Source organism: Athene noctua, chromosome 3 (genome assembly GCF_965140245.1).
Source record: "Athene noctua chromosome 3, bAthNoc1.hap1.1, whole genome shotgun sequence".
Classification (NCBI taxonomy): Eukaryota; Metazoa; Chordata; class Aves; order Strigiformes; family Strigidae; genus Athene; species Athene noctua.
This window is the reverse complement of record NC_134039.1, coordinates 3,245,702-3,268,250: the sequence shown is the minus strand read 5'-3', so window position 1 is coordinate 3,268,250 and position 22,549 is coordinate 3,245,702. Positions and strand designations below refer to the sequence as shown.

At 40.1% G+C, this 22,549-nt stretch overlaps 1 long non-coding RNA gene across 2 annotated transcripts in view; it reads right to left on the bottom strand.

Annotated features, from left to right (window-relative positions):
* Positions 1 to 305: 305 nt before the first annotated feature.
* Positions 306 to 22,549, bottom strand: part of LOC141958423 (uncharacterized) — an 81,918-nt gene continuing 59,674 nt past the window's right edge. For both annotated transcript variants that reach the window (XR_012633275.1, XR_012633276.1), the window contains exons 3-4: positions 16,282 to 16,387; positions 306 to 399 (exon numbers count right to left, since the gene is read on the bottom strand). This is a non-coding gene — a long non-coding RNA (uncharacterized LOC141958423). The remainder of the gene's footprint in view (positions 400 to 16,281; positions 16,388 to 22,549) is intronic.

Below are 22,549 nucleotides of genomic sequence, written 5' to 3'. Positions count from 1 at the left end.
AGCACTGTGTTACACTTGACCAAAACCAGAATACAACGCTGAGGGACTGTGAATTTTTCCAGAAGTTTAGGCTGTGGCAGGGTGTTCTAACTAAGCATACCTTGCAGGAAGGTACTTGTTTTGATTTGCTAGCCTTCTGAAAGCATATACACTTTCCAAAATGTGAACAGCGGAATGTGTTTTTAGCAATGTTTCTTAAAAGCATACTTCAACTACAGAAAAAAAAAAATCTGTTCAAGAGAAAGATCACTTTCTCAACTTCTTAATGCACATTAGGTGACTTACCAAAATACTTCTTTTTTGAGTCACACTACTTTCTAAGTCTCCCTTGCTTGCTTTGACATCGTATCTGGAGCAGACAATGGTAAGCAGAATCTGTTTTGCATGTTATCAGTGAATCTGAAAGAAAGAAAAGAACTTTGTTCAGAATTACTTTTATTCTCCGTGCCTCAAGGAACACAAGCACCGTCAAACTTTAGTACCAACATACCTGAAAATCCCACTGAGCTGTCAAAGACAACACCCCAACTCATCAGAACCCATCACCAAATGATGGATCTAAGTGAAGGCAGGTTTAAAATAAGGTCTCATGTACAAAAGCTTCTTACCCGTAACACTTATTATTCAACTGATGTCCAAGAACAAGTCTGAAGCTCACCTAATTTTCCCTTGTTAGGTCTGTTTTCAGTGGCATGCTGTTCAAAATATAAACATTGCTTGAACAAACTTGAGTATTTTTTATGTCTGAGTCTCAGATTTTCACTGTGACCATTTCAGAAACTCTCCCTTATGAAAGAATGACACGTTTGTATTTATGAACAGCATGGCTCATGAACTTTCATACTGATTGGAATATTTTAATAACAGCAGAAAGCTTTCGCTTTTTTTGTAGCTGAATCTCATGAGCATGCAACTCAGCAACCCAAAGTATCAATCTAATTAAGCTCCATGGCCTTGATTTTACACATTAATAATCTGATCACTATTTTTATCAAAATCAAGAAAGAGTCCATAGGAGTTGATAATGGAATCATGAATCTCTGTCACTTCACAGCAACGTCAGACTGTCTAAAAAGAACACAGTACTCTGATTCTCTCTGCAACAATTATGTAACTTATACCTTCTGGATTTCATCACCAACTGGTTTCTCAGTTGCTGTAATATCCAGCAAAAGTACGTGAAGCAAAGAAATCCTGTTGTGTTGAATGCGAGAAACTAACTGGTGGAAAAAAATCATCTACCTTTTACACTGTGCTTTGATATCCAGGAACAATCCCGAACTGTCCCTCAGGACTGTTCAAAGGTTGCACCAGAGCTGTTCAGTGCATTCAACATTACATCACTGAGCTGCAAAATCCAATCACGGAGATAATAATGTTTGCTATTTTTGTAATTACTCCAAGCATCTGTTGTGGATGAAGGTATCTCACGTGGTTATGATTTAATAGCAATTAAAGATTTATTAATAGTGTGAGGTAGATCAAAGGTTAAAATTTTAGCAGCACTTAATGGTTGATTGATTTAAAGATTAGCAAAATGATTTGGCGAAATACGTTATGATTAAAATAGTGGCTTGATTACAGATTTGAGAATGATAAGATTCACACTAACTTACTACAAGGTATTCTGAATCAAAGTTTACATATGTAAAACTCAAGACATACACACATACAAATAGCGGGGAAATATTTGGATAACCAGTGAAATATATAACCATCCACACTTGTGAAGGCAAACGTGGATAGTTAAACCCATAGAGAGGTCAAGATGTGGATGGAAGACAGCAGCCTATAGTTAAAATTTTCCTCTTCTTGAGTTTGGAGTAAATGCTCGCAATGTATCGGTCCTTCTCAATGGATGGCAACTGAGAGTTGAGAAGTCTGACTTCACCCCGGCCTTCCGTTGGCTTTGTGGGCAGATAATCTTCAAAATTCAAGAAGTCTGTGCCTGAGAGGTGTCTCAGCTCAGGGGAGATGCTGGTCACAGCCCGCTGTGATCCAGGAGAGCTCAAAGGGTCTCATTTAGGGCCACTATTTATAGGGTCTGAGATAACTGACTTTCATCAGGTAATTTTCCATTTCAGCTCAACTCGGAGGAGGAAATACCTTTGACCAGTTGCGCAGGCCCAGGACTTGCTAGATTTCAAAGGTGTGGTATCACCCCCTTTGGCCACGACCCAGGTGCAGATGTACCAGGCTGTCAGGAGGTGACTGACTGTCATTGTCGTTCCCAAGCGATAGGGAAAGCAGCGATCAGGTACGTTAAGGGGGTGCCTTGATGCTCTGGTCCGCTGCCTTTCACAATCCATCTTGGGTTGGTCTGTGGCCCGGGAGTGGGGGAATCACACCAAGCACCGAGCAGCCCACGAGCGGGGACTTACAGCCTCCACAGCATCCTGGTACCAAAAGCAATAATACACTGTCTTCCTCTGTTAAAAAGTTGTTGAGAAGATAGTTTTAGCTTCAGGAAATTAAGAGCATTCTTTTTACCCAGGACACATTATAATCGTGGTCTTTTCTATCATCAGGTCTGTAAAACTTGTTAGGATAAAAACCCTTCCACAAACCTTGCTTTAAGTGGTGCCAAAATCTACACTGAAAAATTCTAACCATCTTCTGTACAGATTAAGTTATATTCAGGACACGATACCTTCCTTTTTCAGTGGCTGAACTCTCACTTTATACCTCTTCAGAACATAATGCAGAAATATGTTTCCTCATTCTGCCTGTGTGAGCTGTGCAAAAATCTATTGCTGACACAAGCAGCAGCATAGCCAACAGTGAAAAAGCCTTTAAATGTCACCGGCAAAATATCTTTTCATTAAGAAGGAAAAGCACACCCGTGATGGAATCTGATTTGTGTTTTACGGCTTTTAAAACTTCACAACTTACTAATTCCAAGTAGTGATGGGCCTACCATTTTGGTAAGGAAGTACCAGCTTTGTAACACATCATCAGCCAGTGGTAGTTGCTGTATTATTCACATATTCTTTCACCTTTCCCAAGGTATAGCTCATTAAAAGCAAGTTTTGATGGAGATTGCTATCTTGAAGAAGGTTTAAAGAACACTACGGCAACAAAATATAACTTCTCTCATATTTCTGCATTTCTAAAGACATAAAGCAGTATGAATAAAACACTCTTAATAGTAGCTGCTGTAATTATTCACCAAAACACCAGCAGGGCAGGGGAAAAAAAAAAAAAAAAAAAGTTGTGATACAGCTTAAAATGTATTAAAACCATTCACAATTAGCCTGGTCGCATCCTTCAAGTCAAAGGGAGTAAAGCTGGAAGCTGAGTTCTAGGGTACAATTCATGAGTTTTCATTAAGCACCTGCTGCCATCGGTACTGAATAGGCACAGCATTTGTTATTCCTCAAAGCACCGCACTGAAAACCCACATATGAATTAAAGAATCAGACCAAGTTGCGTGTGTGCCTAACTAGGCTTGCTCCCACGCAGAGAGGGATGAGTATTTCCTCGCCTGGACTCTGGGAGTTGCCTATGAACAGTTACTGTTTGGCTACAAAGAGCAAAACTCTGCAGGGTGCTTCACTGTGATTTTCTATCTTAGGGAGGAGTAGTATTTAGTCTTGTTAATGACATTTTCCAGAAACTGCTTTGGATACATTCTTTCCCTCCCCAAAATTATTTTTATGATCGTCAGTACAAATTATTCCCAAGAATAGACTGTCTTCTTACACATGCGATGTCAAATGGAACTGATCAAAATCTAATCTATTTTCTTCATAAGATTTTTTTTCCACAATGGATATATATGTATTTGTGTAAATCTGTATTCCAAACATTACTCCAATATTTTAAATAATAAATACTATCTTAAAAAGATAAAGTAAAATAAAATAAATAATAACAACTTCTTAAATTATAAATAATAAATTAAAAAGAAAACCAATACTCAGCTTCCACCATCAAACTATCACTTCAAACTGCTCTGCTTCTATAAGGAAATTAAAGTTTTATGCTGCCAGTACTGAGAATCCAATATGAGCCTTATCCTTTGCACATAAAATGCCTTGCCTTTGCTCCAAACTCTCCAAGCCAGCCACGTTCTGGTTATCTCCTTCACGTGCCATGTGTGTCCTGCAGTAAATTAAGCACCACAACTTCTTGCCTCCCTGAGAAAAGGCGGTGCCAGCTGCATTCTGCATGCCTCCACACAGCAAGTGCTAATTTCACAGATTAAACAGGTTTTCTCTAACTGTAACCACAATCCCTGTGTTACAATGCCATCAGGGATTTCTCCCCGCTTTACTCAATCCAGAGCTTTACTATATTGCTATCCATTATAACTGATGTACATTTACTATGCACATACATATCCATAAAATAAGATAATATGTTCTACGTTTTTATCCTCTGAAATATGAATTAAGGGCTTGTCTTTGGTGACAGTCCGCTCTTTTGTCTGTGCATTACCAGCAAAAGAATAACAATGCTCAATGGATTTCAATCAAGAATTAACAAGAGGAATGAAAAATGTTTTATGTAGTTCCCTTTCTTCGTATGCACAACTAAATCAGGCGTGTCTTCTCGGTATTCGTGCAGATAGACACTGTTTTCATACAGTTATAAATAATCACTGAGATTATCATCACAGAAAGAAGTTAGCGGGGAACAAACACATAAAAAGCCTTTCTGTTTTTGTTTATTTATACACTGTATTTCACAGCACTTTTTCCTATCATAAGTCAACCAGTTAGATATTGCTGAAAGAAACCTTGCCCAACAACAGCAGGAAAAGGAAAAAAAGCCTTGGAATTATTTTCTCAAAGAAACTAAAAGCAAACCAAAACAAGGTACAATATTAGAATGACATTATGTTAGAAATTATGTACCAGATTTTACCAGCTGGGGGAAAAACGGCAAGCTAAGCATGTCCCCTTAGCTCTCCCATTTCGTTAATTCTTCACCAGTGCATGTACCTACAAAAGACTTCAGCTGAATTCCAGTTTAATTTCTCCCTAGACTATCCTGGAGACATTCTATTTAAATATGTTCTCATTTTCTTCATGGCATGTTATGTGTTTCTTCCCTGGAAGTGCAGTGTGTTGTCCTGAGAGGGTAATACAGGTAACATTTAATACATAATTGTGAAATAATAGTAGCATTTATCAACTCTGAATTCCACTGGCACTATTAATTCTCACGGAATATACCCACATAACAGAGGCCACAAGCTCTGGGACTCCAAAATGCTGTGAACCATTTTCAGCTCCAGCAGCAGGGGAAGAGGAAAGTCAAGAAAAGTCAATTTGCATGAAGACCGGTGACTAAACCAAGTCTCTGTCCTGGTTCTGACAGTTGCTCTTAGAACCTTCTCTCACTCTCCCCAAAATAAATAGTGTTTGTGTAATCACAAGGAAACAAGAAAGACAAAACTATCCATAAAACATACTTGAGTTTCCCTTTCAAAGGCATCTCATTTTTCAGTTGCAGTTTTGCACTGAGCGTTTCATTAATTCAACAGCACAACAGTGGGTGAACCACAAAGTCTAAGAGGAAATCTTTATTTTCAGTTTTCTTTGTCTAATCGCTGACAAAAATATCTGCAGAGTATAGACACTTCCTAGACAGTAACAGAGCCACATCCAGCTCCAAGAATGTAGATAAAATATTCAAACTAAATGATGTATCAACTAATATGTACCGCTAATGCACCTATAACCTTAAAACCCACAAATTCTGTCTAAAATCCTGGGAAATTCAGTTTAGAAAAAGATCACCATCTTTGCTTTTTATTAGCTAGGAGTATACACTGCTTTCACCTGAAATATTGCTGCATTTTCCAGAATCCCACACTGAATTAAGTGGCTGCTTTACCACATGCACTCTAACTAATATTATTTCAGCAAGTGTCACGGGAGTAATGCAATGCAAATAGGATTTGTATTCTCATCTCCACTGCTAAATTGTACCTCGTGCCCTAGAAAAGTAGAATGCATGTGACAAATTGAATGCCCTTTATACTTTTCACCAGTAACACAATTCAGGAATGACCTGAGAAGTTAAGCATATGACTAAAATTATGCATGTGGGTGGTTCTTCAGATCTCAGAGAGGCCTGTGCTGACCAGTCACCAAAAAACCACCGAAGCCGAGTTAAGAGAAAAACAAATGTCCTTGCAATGAGCGTGACCGTCGCTCAAATCCAGCTGCCACTTCCAACCTCAAGAAAAGCTAGCTGTGGTGGCTTCCGCGCTGCTCTGTCGGTAAGAGCCTAGAAAAACCACATCATTTTTGACCTCTCTTTCTCTCCAAGGCTGCGGGTCAGCAGCACTCTGCTTAAAAACCCGGGTGGTGTGAGATGTGCCGCTCCTCACCTGCGCTGGGTGGCCCACGGGGGTCGCAGAGGATCCCTGGGGCAGGAGCTCAAGGAGCTCAGAGAGCACGTTCATACCAGCCTTTCTAAAGACCTAGGAGGATCTAAATAGCCACGCTTCTTCTGGATTTTGTTTAGCAGTCACAAACTTTAAAAGCCTGAAAAACACTCCTTTACACTAGAGTTAATCAACTACCACATGCGATAGGATGCTCAGGTTTTGTCACTTCATACCCCCAGGTTAAACAGCTTACTTGAGCCCTGACACCCCGAAAAAAAAAAAAGACTTAAGAAAGGCTTCCTCTAGTGGGAAGCATATTTTCTTCCAAAATTAATGTTCTTTCAGAACAGTGCAACATGGATGAACATCTGAAAACAGCATGGTAATGTGGAAACAGTTTGTCTGCATTTTACTTTTTTTTTTTTTTCCATTTTAATTATCAAAGCAGAAAGAAGTTCAAGTATTGACAGTTCTAAGTTTAAATTCATTAAACTTGCACATTTATTTATCTAAGCAGAGAAAAATCAGCAAACTGAAAGTAACTGAAAAAATATTTTCAGCAATCGAAATGAAGTAACATTAAGCAGGGGAAGGATATTTATACTTAAATAGGCAGTTTTAATATAACACCTACTTAGGATGGCATTTGAGAGTTTGCATAAATATTTCAGCATTCTAAATTCCATCTTTACCAAGCTGTACATAATCATACTTCTTATAATCATTTTCACTGAAACCGAAACTTAGTAAACAAATATTTAATTTCAGTACCTTAAAGCAATAGTAACGGAGCTGCACCTTTGCCTGCACTCTATGTCCATCTTCTCTGTGCCCAGGACTACTCTCAACTGTAAATGATTCCAAAAGCTATAAATGCACAGTAAGATACATAACTTGCTGCATGATTGAAATGGCTTCCGGAAGGAGGATGCAAAATCTGAACTGTCACCTCCAACTCTGTTTCTCAGTGACACGGAGGCAGAGTTCCACAAATAGCTGGGAAGTTATATTAAGAGGTTGTGTGATGTCCTGCCAGGATCTTTACTAGTCTTCTAGAGTACAAAGGTTATATATTATTTATTTATAGAGAAGGAGGATGCTGTACAAACCATATGAGGTTTTAGGAAGCTTGTACTTCTAACCTGAATGATTCTGTGAAATAATGTACACCGCATTTTGAGAAATGGCATTAAATGCCTGTTATTGAAAGGTGTCCCCATTAATTAGTACATGGTCTTGATTCAAGAAGAAAATCAAGATGCATGCTTAAATCTTGCTCAGCTGGGACACAGCTTACCTCGCTTTATGGTTTAAAAGAAACGTACAGGAGACTTCCATCTCTTTTAGATAAGACTGAGCAGTGGCAAGATGAGGGTTCCTCTTACTACGTGTTTGTAGAGCACAGCCGTGTCTTTTTACTCTACACACAGAATGACTTTCTCTTCTGCATCTGCACAGCACACTGCACGACACGTCCTAAGTGTAATGAGTCCGTCCTCCTCAGCCATAACATACATCACTTTTTGATAAAAGGGGTTGGTTAAGATTTGATTCTCACCCCAGTTCTGCCATCTAGTAACTGCAGTCGCTTGGTCAAATCCCTCCTGCCTTGCCTCTGCTCTCCTGGGACCAGGTAGTAGAGCGCTAATGTTTGCCAGACAGCTGTTGTGTGGCTTAATTATCTCCACAAAGCAAAATAGAATTACAGCAAATTGTTGTTCAAGGACCTGAAATGCATGCCATGCCTGTCAATAATATGAGCAAATCAATCAGTATTTTGAGTGCACACAAATACAGGCTGTTCTCTTAACAAATAAACACATTTTTTTTTCCTCCTTTCCAGTTAAAGAAGGGAATAAAGTAGCCTTCAGGCCTGTAGTGAACCCTGCCTTCCCTCCCACTCTTCACTTATTAAGAGGCTGGAAAACTAAAGGATATTGTGCCTCTCTCTCTAGACACTGTTTTTATTTTAACATCACTGATTTTCAAACTTGACAGAGCCTTTAATAAGATATAATAGGAAAGCTGAACGTCAGTCCCAAGAGTCAGAAAAACACTCCATTTTAACCTGTCTGAAATGCAGCAAACAGCTTCAAGAAAGAAAATGAACAGACAGAATTACTTAAGTATTCTGTGTTAAGATACATCTGTTGTATCAGTATGAACCCTGAGTATACATGAGATATAGATGCCCTCTGGAAGATGTATAAAGTCACTGATTTTAGAAGTTGCTATTTGAGATTTTTTGCTTAGTCTGCATTTATTTTGACTTTAAATGGCATTCTGCCAATTCAATTTAGAAAGAAACTGATTTCCTACCTTATCTGAGAAATACAGCTATTAGCAATCCTCCTAATATATAACGAAGCCGGTCATTGCCAGCCCACACCAATCCCATAATAGTGGGATTTCTAGTGTTCTTTTAAGATGTTTTGACGGGCAGTACCTTTTCCTGAATGTATTAATCCTCAGTTTCCTTCTGATTTCTGCTCAACACATTAGGGGAAAATTAATTCCCATTTTTTACCTCTTTGGACATCTCAAGCTACTTTTGACTTTTTTTTTTTTTTTTTGATGGGTTCAATCTTCCACTATCAGCATTTTCTTACTTACACCTTCCCTCCTGTCATCTTTTTCCATCTCCATCATAACAATGCCCCTTAAAAAACCCTACTTCTGCCTCTGAAAAAAACCCTACCAAAATGGAGAAACTTGTTTTGTTTAAAACACTGGATTAAAGGTGAGTTATCCAGGTTTACTTCCTGCACTGAAACAGATTTTCAAAACAGCTTCTCTCCAGTGCTACAAGCCCACCACTGATGTCAAGATTTTCAACTAGTTTCCTGCTTCAGTTCTTCTGATCAGGTATTTGAGACAGCTCAGGGCCAAGAAAGATGAGTATTTTTCAAAGTCCAGCCTTCTGCTGTCTCAACAGGACTTCACTATTTTTCACATTCTGGCCCTAATCTTTCAGTGCCCCTGTTATGTCATATGAAAAGCAAAAAAAAACCAAGCAAAAAAAAGTATTTGTCTTCTCCCAAGGTTTATCCTAAAAGGAATTTAGGATGTGCATGATTAAATATCTTGAACTTTAACCTAGAACTCCACTATAAGACTCATTTAAGGATACCACCGTTGTGTCATGCAATGTCATACATTAGATTTACTACAATATTTCCCCAAAAAGAAGATTGAAGACATTTAAGCCAGCTCAGTTTCAGTAGACTAATATCTGCAAAGTCTGTTTGCACTAAGAAACACAAAGTGAAATCTAGTAAGGAAAAACTCCCACAGGCAGCAAGATTTTACGGTGATTTAGTTAAAATCAGTCTCTCAGTATCATGATTTTGTATGTTTGCTCGGCTGGTTGTTTGGTTTTGCAGGAGCAACCTTAGCAGTCCGCAAAACCTGGTGAGTAAATAGTAATTTTAATACTTTGCTCTTTTCATTGCTTTCCATTTGAAACTCTTAATGTGTTCTACAAACACAGCAAAAGCTCTTCTTTTTAATTTAACAAAAGATGCTACAAAGGAGCGACTGTGTCTGAGGATGAAGGGCAGCTCAGGCAGCTGCAACTGCTTGTTTCCAACTCCGTGCTAAGCCCATTCTGAAGGATAAATCCACTCACTCTTTTCATCCCATAGCCTGAGGGTTCATGGTGGGTAGAGGCTACATGGGACCTATAGCACATTACATGTGTTCTACTGTTAAACCCAAAAGAGTTTAAGAACAGTCTAATCTTAAGATTTAAGTACAGTCTAATCTTAAGCACACCTTGTGACTTCTGGCAACATCCTAACTCATTAACCACAGGTGTGATTATAAAACACTGGTTCCACCAGGAAAGAAAAGGTGCCGTCAAACTCTTACAAGGTGGGAAATCTGGCAATTTAACACTTAAAGTCTTTCTGATCTCCTTTGTCTATTTAAGTATTATTTAAGCATTTATTAGCCCGTTCTAAAGAGATCATGTGTCTCAACGTGTAACTGACTTGTGACTTCTGTTCTTGTAGCTTGTTTAAATGTCAGGGTTCCTCACGCACCTTTACCCTCCTCTTCCTCCTTCTCTCTACCACTCAAGTCTCTTAGCACTGGAAAGCTGAAAACCACTGAACACGTTGATCTCAATACGATCCCGATTAGGATCAGCGCTCTACCCAAAACCAGGGATAGCCAACACATATCAAGTGATAGCAAAGTCAAAAGCATATGGTGTTCATCAAGCAAATATTTAAAAAAAAAACCCCACCACTAACAAATGTGTTCCAGCAGCATTCAGTTTTAGAAATAGGTACCTCAGGAATAACACCCAGACTCAGTAAAGTACCCCAGCATATAATTAGTCTGAAACATGGCAGTTGAGTTAAACATACACTTAAATGCTTTCTTTAACTGGAACTATCATGAGTTTTTCTGCTGTTATCAAATATGCCCATGCTTATCATTGACGTGGCTGCCGAGACAGAATTTCTCTTGAACTTCAGCCCTTTTAGGTTAGTGGTTGTTTCACGTACAAGGCTACCCTGTCCTGGATTACCTAACTGTGTTCTATCTACCACACTAAGCTAACTTCCAAAAATGAATCACATTTTAAAAATATCATCTCAATAATCCTTTACCAGCTTGGCTGTCAGATTCCATAAAGCATCCTTCCATCTCGAACTAGCAGGAGGTGGTTTCAAACCAAACAAAAAAGGAAGTGGCTCTCCGTAACACGCGTGTTAAGCTGTGGGACTCCTTGCCATGGAGTTACCGTGGCTGCTGGGAGTTTGCAGGGCTCAGAGGGAGATCACCCAAGTTTACAGATTAGAAATCCATCGTGGTTACTAAATAGAAAGAAACTATGCCTGGCTGCGTACGGCTCTGGGATGGCTGAACACCAAGAGATTACTTAGTCGAAATATGATACACAATTTCCTTGTTCTTACACACTTCCCCCTAGGCATTTGGTTTTGGCCAGTGCTGAGGACAGGTGACGGTCCGAGCGGCTGGACAATCCATCCGCTGCTGGACGAGTCCTGGGACTGAGCTCACGTGCTCATTCTTATGCTCAGATGTTCCAGCCCTTCCTAGAGGGAGCTCCTATTCCCTGCACGCTGCTGTTGAGTGAACGATCAGCAACAGTTAAACAAAACTTAAAATACTTCAGACTGAGGCTTAACCGAATCCTGTTTCAGCCTACTGGTTTAAACTGAGCAAAAATGTTTCAGCATTTTTCAATTTTTCTGTTTTAAGGAAAAAAAAAACTATCCATTTTTTTTCAGCGCCACCCAAAACAGATAGGCTTTTAGAATAAGAGAGATTTCATGAATTTTTAATGTAGTTCACTTTTATATTCAAAATTAAATTTCAAACAAAAAGTTAATGACATTCAACAAAATCAAAACTGCTTTACTGATTGCCTCAAGTTCTACCCATCAGTTAGCAAGTTTAATGAGGTTTAATTCAACCTGACCAGCAACACAGATGTCTCCTTGGTATTCTTAGCTAAGACACAGAGCAAAAATGATTGAATCTGTGAGAAACACTCTACTGCCTCTTCCCAATTCCTATCTATTCCTATCAGAATCAGATGTAAGAAGAAATTCCACCAGAAAAGTTTTTCTCATGCGACTGCCAACTGATTCTGCAGATTCAGCTAAATAACAGACTTCTGTGCGCTTCTCTGAACAGATCCTCCTAATCACTCTTTACAGGATACGAGAACAAAATTAGAAAAAGGGGAGGGGGACGCGACTAAAGTAACAGAGAAACTTCACAGATCTGTATGTGCCATTTAATACTTTGCGAGCAGCCAAGTATTTATTTTCATCTTTTAGGTGGAAATTTTAAGATGCTGAATCTCGAAATGGGTTATAATTGTGCCAACTGAAATTTCATTCAAATAGACTTGGCAATCAATTCCACCACTTATAATCCGTAAGAAATGCTTTGGCTGCAGTGTAGCACAAAGGATGTAGTTACTTGGAAACATGCTTTCAGTTTGAGGAATGAAAGGCGAATTTTAACGTTTTAAGAAAACTACTGCATTGTGTAGATTGAAGGCGAGAATTTTGCCTCCTGTCTTTATTCTAAGCAATGCAGCAGTTTCCTTAAAATGCTGAAAATTGCCTTGCATTACCAAAATTGAAAGCATGTTTATGTGATTTGAGCTAGGTGGATTACCATCAAGGTGCATGGTCTCCACATGCTGTTGGAGGCTCACGGTCATCCCAACTGTCGTTTCTTTGCCTTTTGAAGTGCAGTGAGAGAAAAAAATCAAGCTCCTCTGAGGTTTGGGATCTGACCCATCTTTATATCATTTTTAATACTAATTTTCCTGTGGCTTAAATCAATCCTCCCACTATCTGCGAGAGGCTACTGGGATCTGCCCTGTGAACCCCCTCCTTTTCCCCTAGCATACTTCTTTGTGATGATCTCATTCTCCACTCATATATCTTCACATTCCATCTGTAGGCTGATAACTCATAAATCTGCCCCTTCTTTCATAGCTTGTCTCATTTCATCTCATCCTGTCTCATGTCTCTTCTTGGGTGTTTTGTTGTCAGTTATGAGTCATTATAACTCAGGCTTAATTCACATCTGAAACCCTCTTCCCTCCCCGCATTACTGTTCAATATATGCCAGCTAGGTCCAATGAATGCCCTGCCTCAAGCAAAAAAAACCAAAAAACCAAAAAACCAAACCAAATTCACATTTTTGAACATTATCAAGGAAACCAAACTTTCAGGCCACAAGTTCAGGGGCTTCCAGCAGGATGGCTGTCAACTAAATCATCATGTCTTAATTTTTTATTTTCTTCCTCCTCGGTGTCTTCACTGCATTTAGATTTTATAGCTGACTTTCAGCTAACCACTGCTACCTAGTCTTCACTTGGCAGCAGGAGCTGCTCACGCCTGGGCTGCATAACAGGTGCAAAGCTGTCATTTTGAAACAAAGGCATCCAACCATCACCATCAACTTCACAGCACCCAGACACCGCTGTCACCACTCAGTGCAGAATCGATGTTCAAAAAAAGTAACCGATAGTCCTGCACTTTGTGGAAACCATTGCCTTGGTTACAAGATGCAGCAAACAGGAATAGAAGTGGCTAACAATTAACTGGAGTAATCCTGTATCACATTCTTTAGCCGTATTTTGATACTAATTCTTCCTATACTCAACGCAGAGTGTTTTGGAAGGAGAAGGACTAGGGCTTTGAGATTTTCGCAAAGTTTTCCAGTTAGTTTCCTTGCTGTCCAACTAGAAAGTCCCATTTCTGCACTGGGAGGAAAATGCCTTATTTCCTTTCAACTGTACACAGAACATCCAGTTCCTTTGAAAACGCGACCATCTTCTACGAACAGACTGTGAGAATATACTGATTTCAACTTTTTCAGGTCCCAAAATGACACAAAATTTGTGAAATAGAAGTACTCCTTCCGTGCAAACCAAAACTAACTAAAATCTTCATCTCGAATACAGCACACTTGTAAGTAGCTTTGTTATATTGTAATTGTAGTTTATTTAAAAAATAGTGTATCGGGGTAGTGTCAGAACCATGAAAGGTTTGCAACAAGCATTAAGTGTAATTTCTTCCTCAAAGGAGGAAAAAAAAAATCTTCCTTTCTAAAGTAGCTTGTTACTCATAGTTATTCAAATCATATGTAGTTTGAAATTTCTAAGAGGGAAATTTGACTTTTAGAATTTTCTTATTTTGAGGAAATTAGAAGTACTGGAATGATCACAACCTGAAATTCTAAAGTAAACTATTTTCTCCATAACTATGAGTTTTTAGAACATTAAGTAAGGTCAGTAATTCATATCTAAAATACTGCACGTTTGATCTGACCACCACCCTTGGGTACAGAATTAGTGCCTAATTTCAGGCCACAGGATGTTCTCAGGCAGTATTCTTCCTAACTGTTGTCAATATAATTTGGGTAAGGCTCATTTCTCCTGTCTTGGAGTGTTAACTGCTTTGAAGGAAATGCACAACTAAGTAGTTAAACACTTTTTAATCTCCAGTGTACTTATTTTCAAAAGGCTTAAAGTTAAAATTATTTAGATACAATTAATCTTCTGACAGAAAAATAGTATCACTCTTCAAAGTTGAAGAGAAACCTTTCCTAAATCTGCATTAGGAGATTCTTACAGCAGTTTCCTGTTCTTACAGACAAAACTGTAGCTCCAGAGACCGAGGATGTTTCTAAAGGCAAATGATCTGACTCAGGGCTCAAAAGCACTTGGGAAAAAAAAAGCAAGTTTTCACCACTGACTTCACATTTTGCAATGCCACTGCTAGCAACTACTTGCATCAGAAGACCAATGCTACAAAAAACTAACCAGTGAAGACAAAATACTGAAATGAAAAGTACTAATAATGCCACATCATCATTCACTGGTCCCTCGTGTCACATCTGTATTACGTGTAGCAAAACCTGGTGCTCTGTGATTTAATATCCATTTTGCATCCGAGTTATCTGATGTTCACTCAGATGAAGCAAGCTGCACGAAATCAAAGAAGCAGTTTGGTAGCAAAGTCCGAAAGAGTACATCAATACTGTCTACACAACACACTGCCAAAACCACGGGAATGCACACATAATAAAATACAAACATGAATAAATATCTGGAAGCTGATACAGTGCGTAGTTCAGGAATTAAAATAATATTCAGAGTGACTTTGCTGTTTACACATATTTGGTTTTCAGACAGTCGCATATGGTACAACATTTAACAAGAGTCATTTTCACGTATTAGTGACATAACCATTAAACATATACCCTTAGGAGATACCTCTGCTTTTGTGGTTTTGTTTAAAATGCTTAATTATAAATAATAGTTTGCAACGTTAATTATAACAACGTAATGATTGTAACGAGATAACGTAGGATTGTAATGACTATACAAGCAAAATGTGTTCTCTGGATGCACTTTGTATTGATGCATTCTGCAAGCAACTCTTACCTTTACGCCTGTTAGCAATCCCATTTGCTTCACTGAATTAATCAGCTATAAAGGGACCTAGCTGTGTACCGTCAATATCTCTACAGTATTATCATAATACCAAAATGTATGTAATTACTTGTTGCTATTATCAGTTTGCACATCTACAGCAGGTCTGTCATCACCTGCTCACGAGGAGCTTTGAAAAGCAATCCCGTAATTGTTCTCCTTGCTTCAGAGACACATAACAGAGAATAAACAGACCTGTGCTCCTTCTCCCTGTATGTACTTGTGAAACAAAAATCTATTTTCCTATAATATAAGAATTTACAACCTTTCTTTAGATTGCCCTTGCTATCCAACTCGAAAGTCCCATTTCTGCACTGGGAGGAACTGCAAATGCCTTATTTCCTTTCAGCTGCACACAGAACATACACACTATTTAAATCTCACTAAAATCCTTGAGGCCTGGCAAGAGGCACACAGGATCTTCTGTCATCTCTGGGAACCAAAATGAATTTCACCCTCACTGCAGGCCTAACCCAGGGCTTACACGGCTGCCAGGATCTAATTCCTGAGGTCACTGGGAGTTTTATAGCGCCCGAGCCCATCAGGAGAGGACAGGCTGTTCACTTTGCTTCAGTGAAATGTCAGAAAAGAATCTGCTTTCTCCACCGTTCCTCAGAGGGCCATCAGTGCTCTGTGTAGTCAGAGATGGTAAAATCTGACTTAGCTAACGGATGAGATGGAACATCCAGAAGCACCAACGCGTGTTGAACTCCGAGCTGCGACTCTGACACGCCACCTTTTCAACTCCAGCTTCATCTTGAGGTTGCATGGTGGCATTCTGACTAAACAGCTTTAAATCCTTCGTGTGTGACTTTTCTTTTATGTCATTTTCTCACCTCTTTGTGCGAGTTAACAAGAACATTTTCCTTCAAGTGCATGAACTGCAGAGAACCCCACGTCACGCACCAATTACTGGTATATGTAATGAAAGCACAAATACCTGAACGCCTCGCAGGTTAGTCTCAAATGTCTTCTCTTTCTGTGTTTTGAGTTCATTTTGCCAGATTACTGCTTCATCTTTTTAGGGGCAGCTGGAGACAGATACGCTGTAACAGCAGAAGAAAAAGCTATCTGAGTATGAATTTAGTCAGAAACTGCAGAATAAACACTGCAAAAGCCAAAACATCATAAAATAAACATTTAAGTACTGTTACCCCCTACAGTCTGTTTTACTGATAAATGTGACATATCATGCAGAGCAGATAAACAAGAAACAGTAAACAAACCATGTCATTTCATAGAAAAGGATGGAAAATATTTGCACTGTTCCTTTAAGCAGTGGTTTTGAACTTTCTGAACCGAGCCACGCTCAAGACTATTGGCAGTGTTTGATGCTTTGTGGGATTTAGTGGCTTCTTTGCCAACCTCTCTCCTTCTCCCCTTCTTCAGTTGAACCAGAAAAGCTTTTTAGCTCGAGCACAACATCTCTGCTATGATATACAGACACCTCACTGGCTTGGGACTACTCACCCAGAGTACACACATTATAGCAAAACTACACTCAAAACCTAATGAAAACTTTCCCTCTACTCGTTACTCAGGAATTGGGAGAATGAGAAACAAACCATTTGTTGTACACGGAGACCAAATCATCTGACACATAAACTAACATAAGCTTCCATTGAGCAGAGTGATGCTATGCCAGTTCACACAAGCAGAGCATTTGGTCGCTGTGCGTGTCAAAGTCTCTGTGAAATATCTTTAAATTCGTAAGAATAAACCCCAGAGAATCCTCTTCTCTCCAGGCCACTAAGAAAATGTTTGTTCTATTTTTGTGAGTGAGTCAGTTCACTGACATTAGCAAAAAGATAAATCAACACACACACACACAAATACCACAACTTCACATAGATGTGGAAGTTACAGAATGTCCAAAGTATACTTCAGTTCTTGTTTTCCTTGATTCTTGCCTATCTTTCAAAAACCCAAAGCAAAACCTGCCTTTCCCTTGAACATCCTTAGACCTCAGGCCACTGTCAGCCTTTCCCTGGCTGAAGCAACTTGGATATGGACTCCTCAGAACAAAAATTTGAACATCAAATAAAATGCATTCTCCTTCTCACTGCTTCTTCCAGATCCTGCCAGCCTGGGGCCCGGAGCACACAGCAGACACACCTGGCGCAGGCCTGAAACTCTCTGGAGGTCACCTGGCTAGTCCAGTCATCACAGGTATCATAACTGCTTCTAGTCTGGTTGCATCAACTTACCCATGTCAACTGTTACCGTGGACATGATGTTTCAATTTAAGTTTCAGGTTTGTCGTAAAAAATAACAATTGGAATGATCTGAGTTCTAACACTCCTTATTCTCATACCTACTGCAAGTGATCACTGGAGCACAGGTCTGCTGGGGAGCAGCTGGGGGAACTGGGGGGGTTCAGTCTGGAGAAGAGGAGGCTGAGGGGAGACCTCCTGGCCCTCTGCAACTCCCTGCCAGGAGGGGGCAGAGAGGGGGGATGAGTCTCTGGAGCCAAGGCCCCAGCGCCAGGCCCCGAGGGAATGGCCTCAAGCTGCCCAGGGCAGGGTCAGGCTGGCTCTGAGGAAGGATTTCTGTGCAGAAGGGGCTGTTGGGCGTTGGAATGGGCTGCCCAGGGCAGGGGGGAGTCCCCGGGATCCCTGGAGGGGTTGAAGAGTCGGGCTGAGCCAGCGCTGAGGGATCTGGGGGAGTTGGGAACGGTCAGGGGGAAGTTCATGGTTGGGCTGGATCATCTTTGAGGTCTTTCCCAACCGAGACGATTCTGTGATTGCATCTCAAAAAAAAATTACGTATCTTGAATTACAACTGGTAGTTGTGTCTAATACTTAGTTTCTTCTACCTTCAAAAAACATCTGAATGAAAGTCAGTGGTCATTGACAATAAGCAGCCCCAGCAACCAGACATTACCACGGGCCCATAACAGGGGCAAGTCCCAGTCTCCACGAGCCCCTGCTTCTTCAGCTTCTCTACCTCTCTCCTTATCATTAGATACTGACGACAGCACACGGTAAAGTGATGTGTTATGTGGTCAAAGGTCACACAGCAGCATATAGGTCTAAGTCAAATCCAGTTCCAGCAGCAGCAGACTGACGCATTAGTTCCAAGCTTCAGATACTTCTGCTCACAAAGTTTTGCCTTTCTGGTAACATCAGAATCTACACGCACATTTCAAATGGGTTCTAATATGCATCTACTGTGCATGTAAAGTACTTTCCATAAAGGTATTCCTTCATTAAATATCACTGAGCTTGGATCTCTTATGAATATTGATGCAAGCCTGAAATTTTCAAAACTTAGGCAATGTGACTTTAGAAGATGCAATATTCCCTAACAGCAGTTTCTGAAGATTTTGGGGCCCTTTGAAGATTCCTGAAGCTGACCACCCAAAATCACTGTTTTCCAATCTTAAGGCAAGGTATATTGTGAAAAGCGATGGAGTGGCCACTATTTGGAATGATTTACGTTACAGTAACATCCCATGGAGGTCAAAACCATGTCCTTTCCTGGTAGTCAAATTCTGCCACTATCAGCAAGTACATAGTCTCACTAAAGTAAACTGTAAGGCTAGACTGGAAAAGGATAGATAAAGACAACTCTGTGCACAGAGTCACTGCAGGGAGTCTAGAGCTGAGTATCTAATAATTAGTCTTATCTCTATCAAGGTGCAACAGAATAAGCTGAGAAGTGCAAGAATGCTTGACAAGGCCCTAGGGCTCTTCACAGCTGCAGAGAAACCTCATTGTTCTGGAGAATTTTAAGGATGATCTCACGTGGAGAGAACATGAGAGATTTCGGTTTTGTGCCACGCTGCTGATGCGGGTATCTGGAAGGTACATTTATCTACACACTCCTCCTTTCATACAAGCCACAGCCATGCCGAAGGTTCACGGTTGGGTTCCCTTTACACGGCTGCTCAGGCACGGTGAGCAGTAGGTGCACAAAGAACAGCCTCTGGGGCAGGCAAACTTCTGCTGTCTCGTGAGGAAGCCCAAGGGAAGACTCACTTTAAAGAGAGAGAATGCTTCCTTGAAGTTCTTACATTTCAGCCTCTGCTTTACATGAGACTTACTCAAGATACTCTAGTTAACGCAAATCTTTAGATTTAGAGATTTACTGGTGGCTATTACACATTCAAACAGCTGACACTTCACCCTCCAAATCGAATGAAACACCCAGGAAAACAAGGTGGTCCCTCCTTCCTCGTGCTCCAACACAAACTCACACAAAATACCAACAAGTATGAATCTAGTCGCACATTTCACATTTTTCTCTGGATGATGTGTAAGTGCCTGAGTAACAGGTTTATGGGAATCTTCCTCCAAACCCTGAGCATTTTCTCTCCAAAACGTGCAAATGATATGGCACCAAACTGATAGGGATCATCTATCTCTATCTGTAAAATTTACGTTTCGTTGTCCTTCTATTTTAAGACATGGTGGTAACTAGAATAGACATGGTATGATTGCTTCTTCCTAAGGTTCACAGTTGTTCCCTTTTTCCATCAACATTTTGCTGAATAAGCAGGGCAGATGTTTTAAGCGAGTCCTGGGTAGTTTTCTACAGACAGCAAATTCTTGTTTTACGGGCCATCCCTTCAACTGTCTGGAGGAATCGGGGTGTTTCAGCAATCCTTGTTACAGCTATTTCCTGTGACCAACCACTTTCATATTCTCTGAAGAAAATAATCGAAGAATTAGTTATACTAAACCCAAAAGGGAATGTACGCATTTTACATTTGCATGGTACTATGGACTCAAGCTTTCTTCTACCCATCAAGGGTCTTTTGCAAACTCCCATTGAAAGAAAGTGGAATTTTACCACCGGCTTCAAGGAGAGCTGAACAGCTTTTGTGTTCACAATATCCTTTTCCTTGGGCAGCACGAAATACTGCACTTGGGATATAAAAATTTGTTTGAGTATGAAAAGGGACCCAAAGCTTCTATTTTTAATGCCCCAGCCCTTTCAATGCCTACAGCCCTCCAGTCAGCTGCACTGCTTTTACAGAACAGGGGTGGAAGAGAAACTGGAAAAAACACCGTAACTGAAATACAAGCAAATGACCTAATCTACAACATGGATCTGTAGCTAGCCTGATTCCACTGCCAGAGAAGTCCAAGACAAGCTTTATCTTCAGAGAAAGCAACTGAAGATCTTTACTCAGTATAATAAAGTGTGAGCAGTTTGCCCTTTCATAAGGGCAAACTTAAAACGCATTGACCATAGTTGGGTCAAGTGGGTGGTTACGTCACATGATTTTTTTTTTTCCAAGTTTTCTAATGCTCTCACAAGGTCCAGAGCCTTCTTTTTGCATTTTCTGAGAGACACAAAAAAGAAACAGGGTCAGAGGGGAAACAAATGGGAGGTTTGGGTTACCCTACATCTTCCCTTCCCAAGCAGATGACAAATTTTATCATTCTTACTTCACAATTAAGTTTTATTACCTGGGTTACTGTTGAGGCTTTCAAGTCTAAGTTAATTCACCCCAACATCAACTGACAGAGCAAAATCAGACCTTTATTTACACTGCCTGCAAAAAAGTATTACTGGCAGGCTGAAGCACACAGACAAAAGCTAATACCTTTATTTGTTCCATGATTTGTACAAACACACTCTTTGCAGCCTCTAGCGCACACCCAGCCATTCCGAAAATCCAACAGCTGCACGATACCACTGATATTTACACTAGACTGGGAGACTGAATCCACAAGGAATACCATTTCAATAGAAATTCTGCCCCATAAAGTGACTATCATATTCCATAGATCTGTTCTCTGCCAAACGCAACTGGTCCAAGTCTGCCATCATGTGTCCCATCTGTCTCTCCAGTGAGTCTGTACCGGCAACCTCACGCAGATAAATCACCCGAGGAGCTTGTTCACGCGGAGAGGGCAGATGGGATTTGTAGCAAGCCACACCTTGAGCATCCTGAGAAAATGACACTCCTTAGCCAGCCCCTCGCCTCTAATACAACACACAGAAGGGACTTAACCATTAGCCATTTCTCTCCAGTGCGTAAAACAGAGTAACAGCACTGCTCTGCCTCCCAGGGTACTTGCAGTGCTGCACCCAAGAGCCACAGGCACAGTCTTTATTAGTGCTGAATGACATTACGATGGTTTGAAAAAGCCAAACTTAACATTTAGAAACTGGCTGAAGTCAGACCTGACTGGAGAGTTTAAGTTAGAAGATGCACCTTACAATAACCTGATCTAGCTCAATGAGACTGTCTATATCCAATCCATACTGCTATTTTTACTCTTGGAGTGGAACTGCACTACCAAAAATACCTACTTGAGACAGCCACAAAGAAAACATGCTAGCAAAAATTCTTCAGAAATCATTTTAGCCATGTAAAATGCCTATGCTGCTCTAACATATTCCATAAAGAAATAGTGCACAAGATTCTGCCTCAGAGGTTACACTTATTACCCACATGTACAGAAAACAGGATTTAGGACAAACTGTATTTTAAATACAGGGCACTGAGGCATGGAAGAATAATGTTCACCCTCTCCTAAGAGATAGTGCAAAAGACTATCCAAAGTAAATAAATAATTTGTGAACTATTATGCATAGGAATTTTTTTTGAGTTAAGCATTTCTTTCCTAATCCTTTCAGGACTAGAATATCATTAGTCTAATTCAAGGCTGTGCGCCTTATTTCCTCCTCCCCCCTCAGAACAAGACCGTACCCATCAGTGTGTGTTGATCTTGCAAATCAGCTTCTCTGAACGGTTTGCTCTCTTCTCAGCAGCTGTATGCTGGCTTCATCGTGGAGCCGAAGTCAGCTGCTCTGGTACTTGTCACTAAAACGCTGAATGTCAATCACTGACACTGCTCATGAGAATTAGCACAACACAAGTCTAATTAGAAACTAAACACTGTGTTATCTGCAATGATTCGGAGATGGAGTAAGTTGATGCATGTTTTAGGAACCTTTCTTGCTGCACAGTAGTTCATGATAACACCCACCTCACAGCTCATTAGCGAATCAAAATATTATACTGTATAAATACTCCTTTGCTCTTTTACATTTTACAGAAGCCCCAGGTCTCAGAAGCCTCCATTACAGAGTATATGTGATTTAGTTATATTGGAACATTGTAGGAAATGGAAAGCAGCCCTGACTGTCCAAAAACAGCAAAATGGAAGCCAATATACTGTATACTTTGGTCCTCTCTCTATAGAAATAGTCCCAACCAGCCTCAAGACATTTTAAACTGAAATACATAT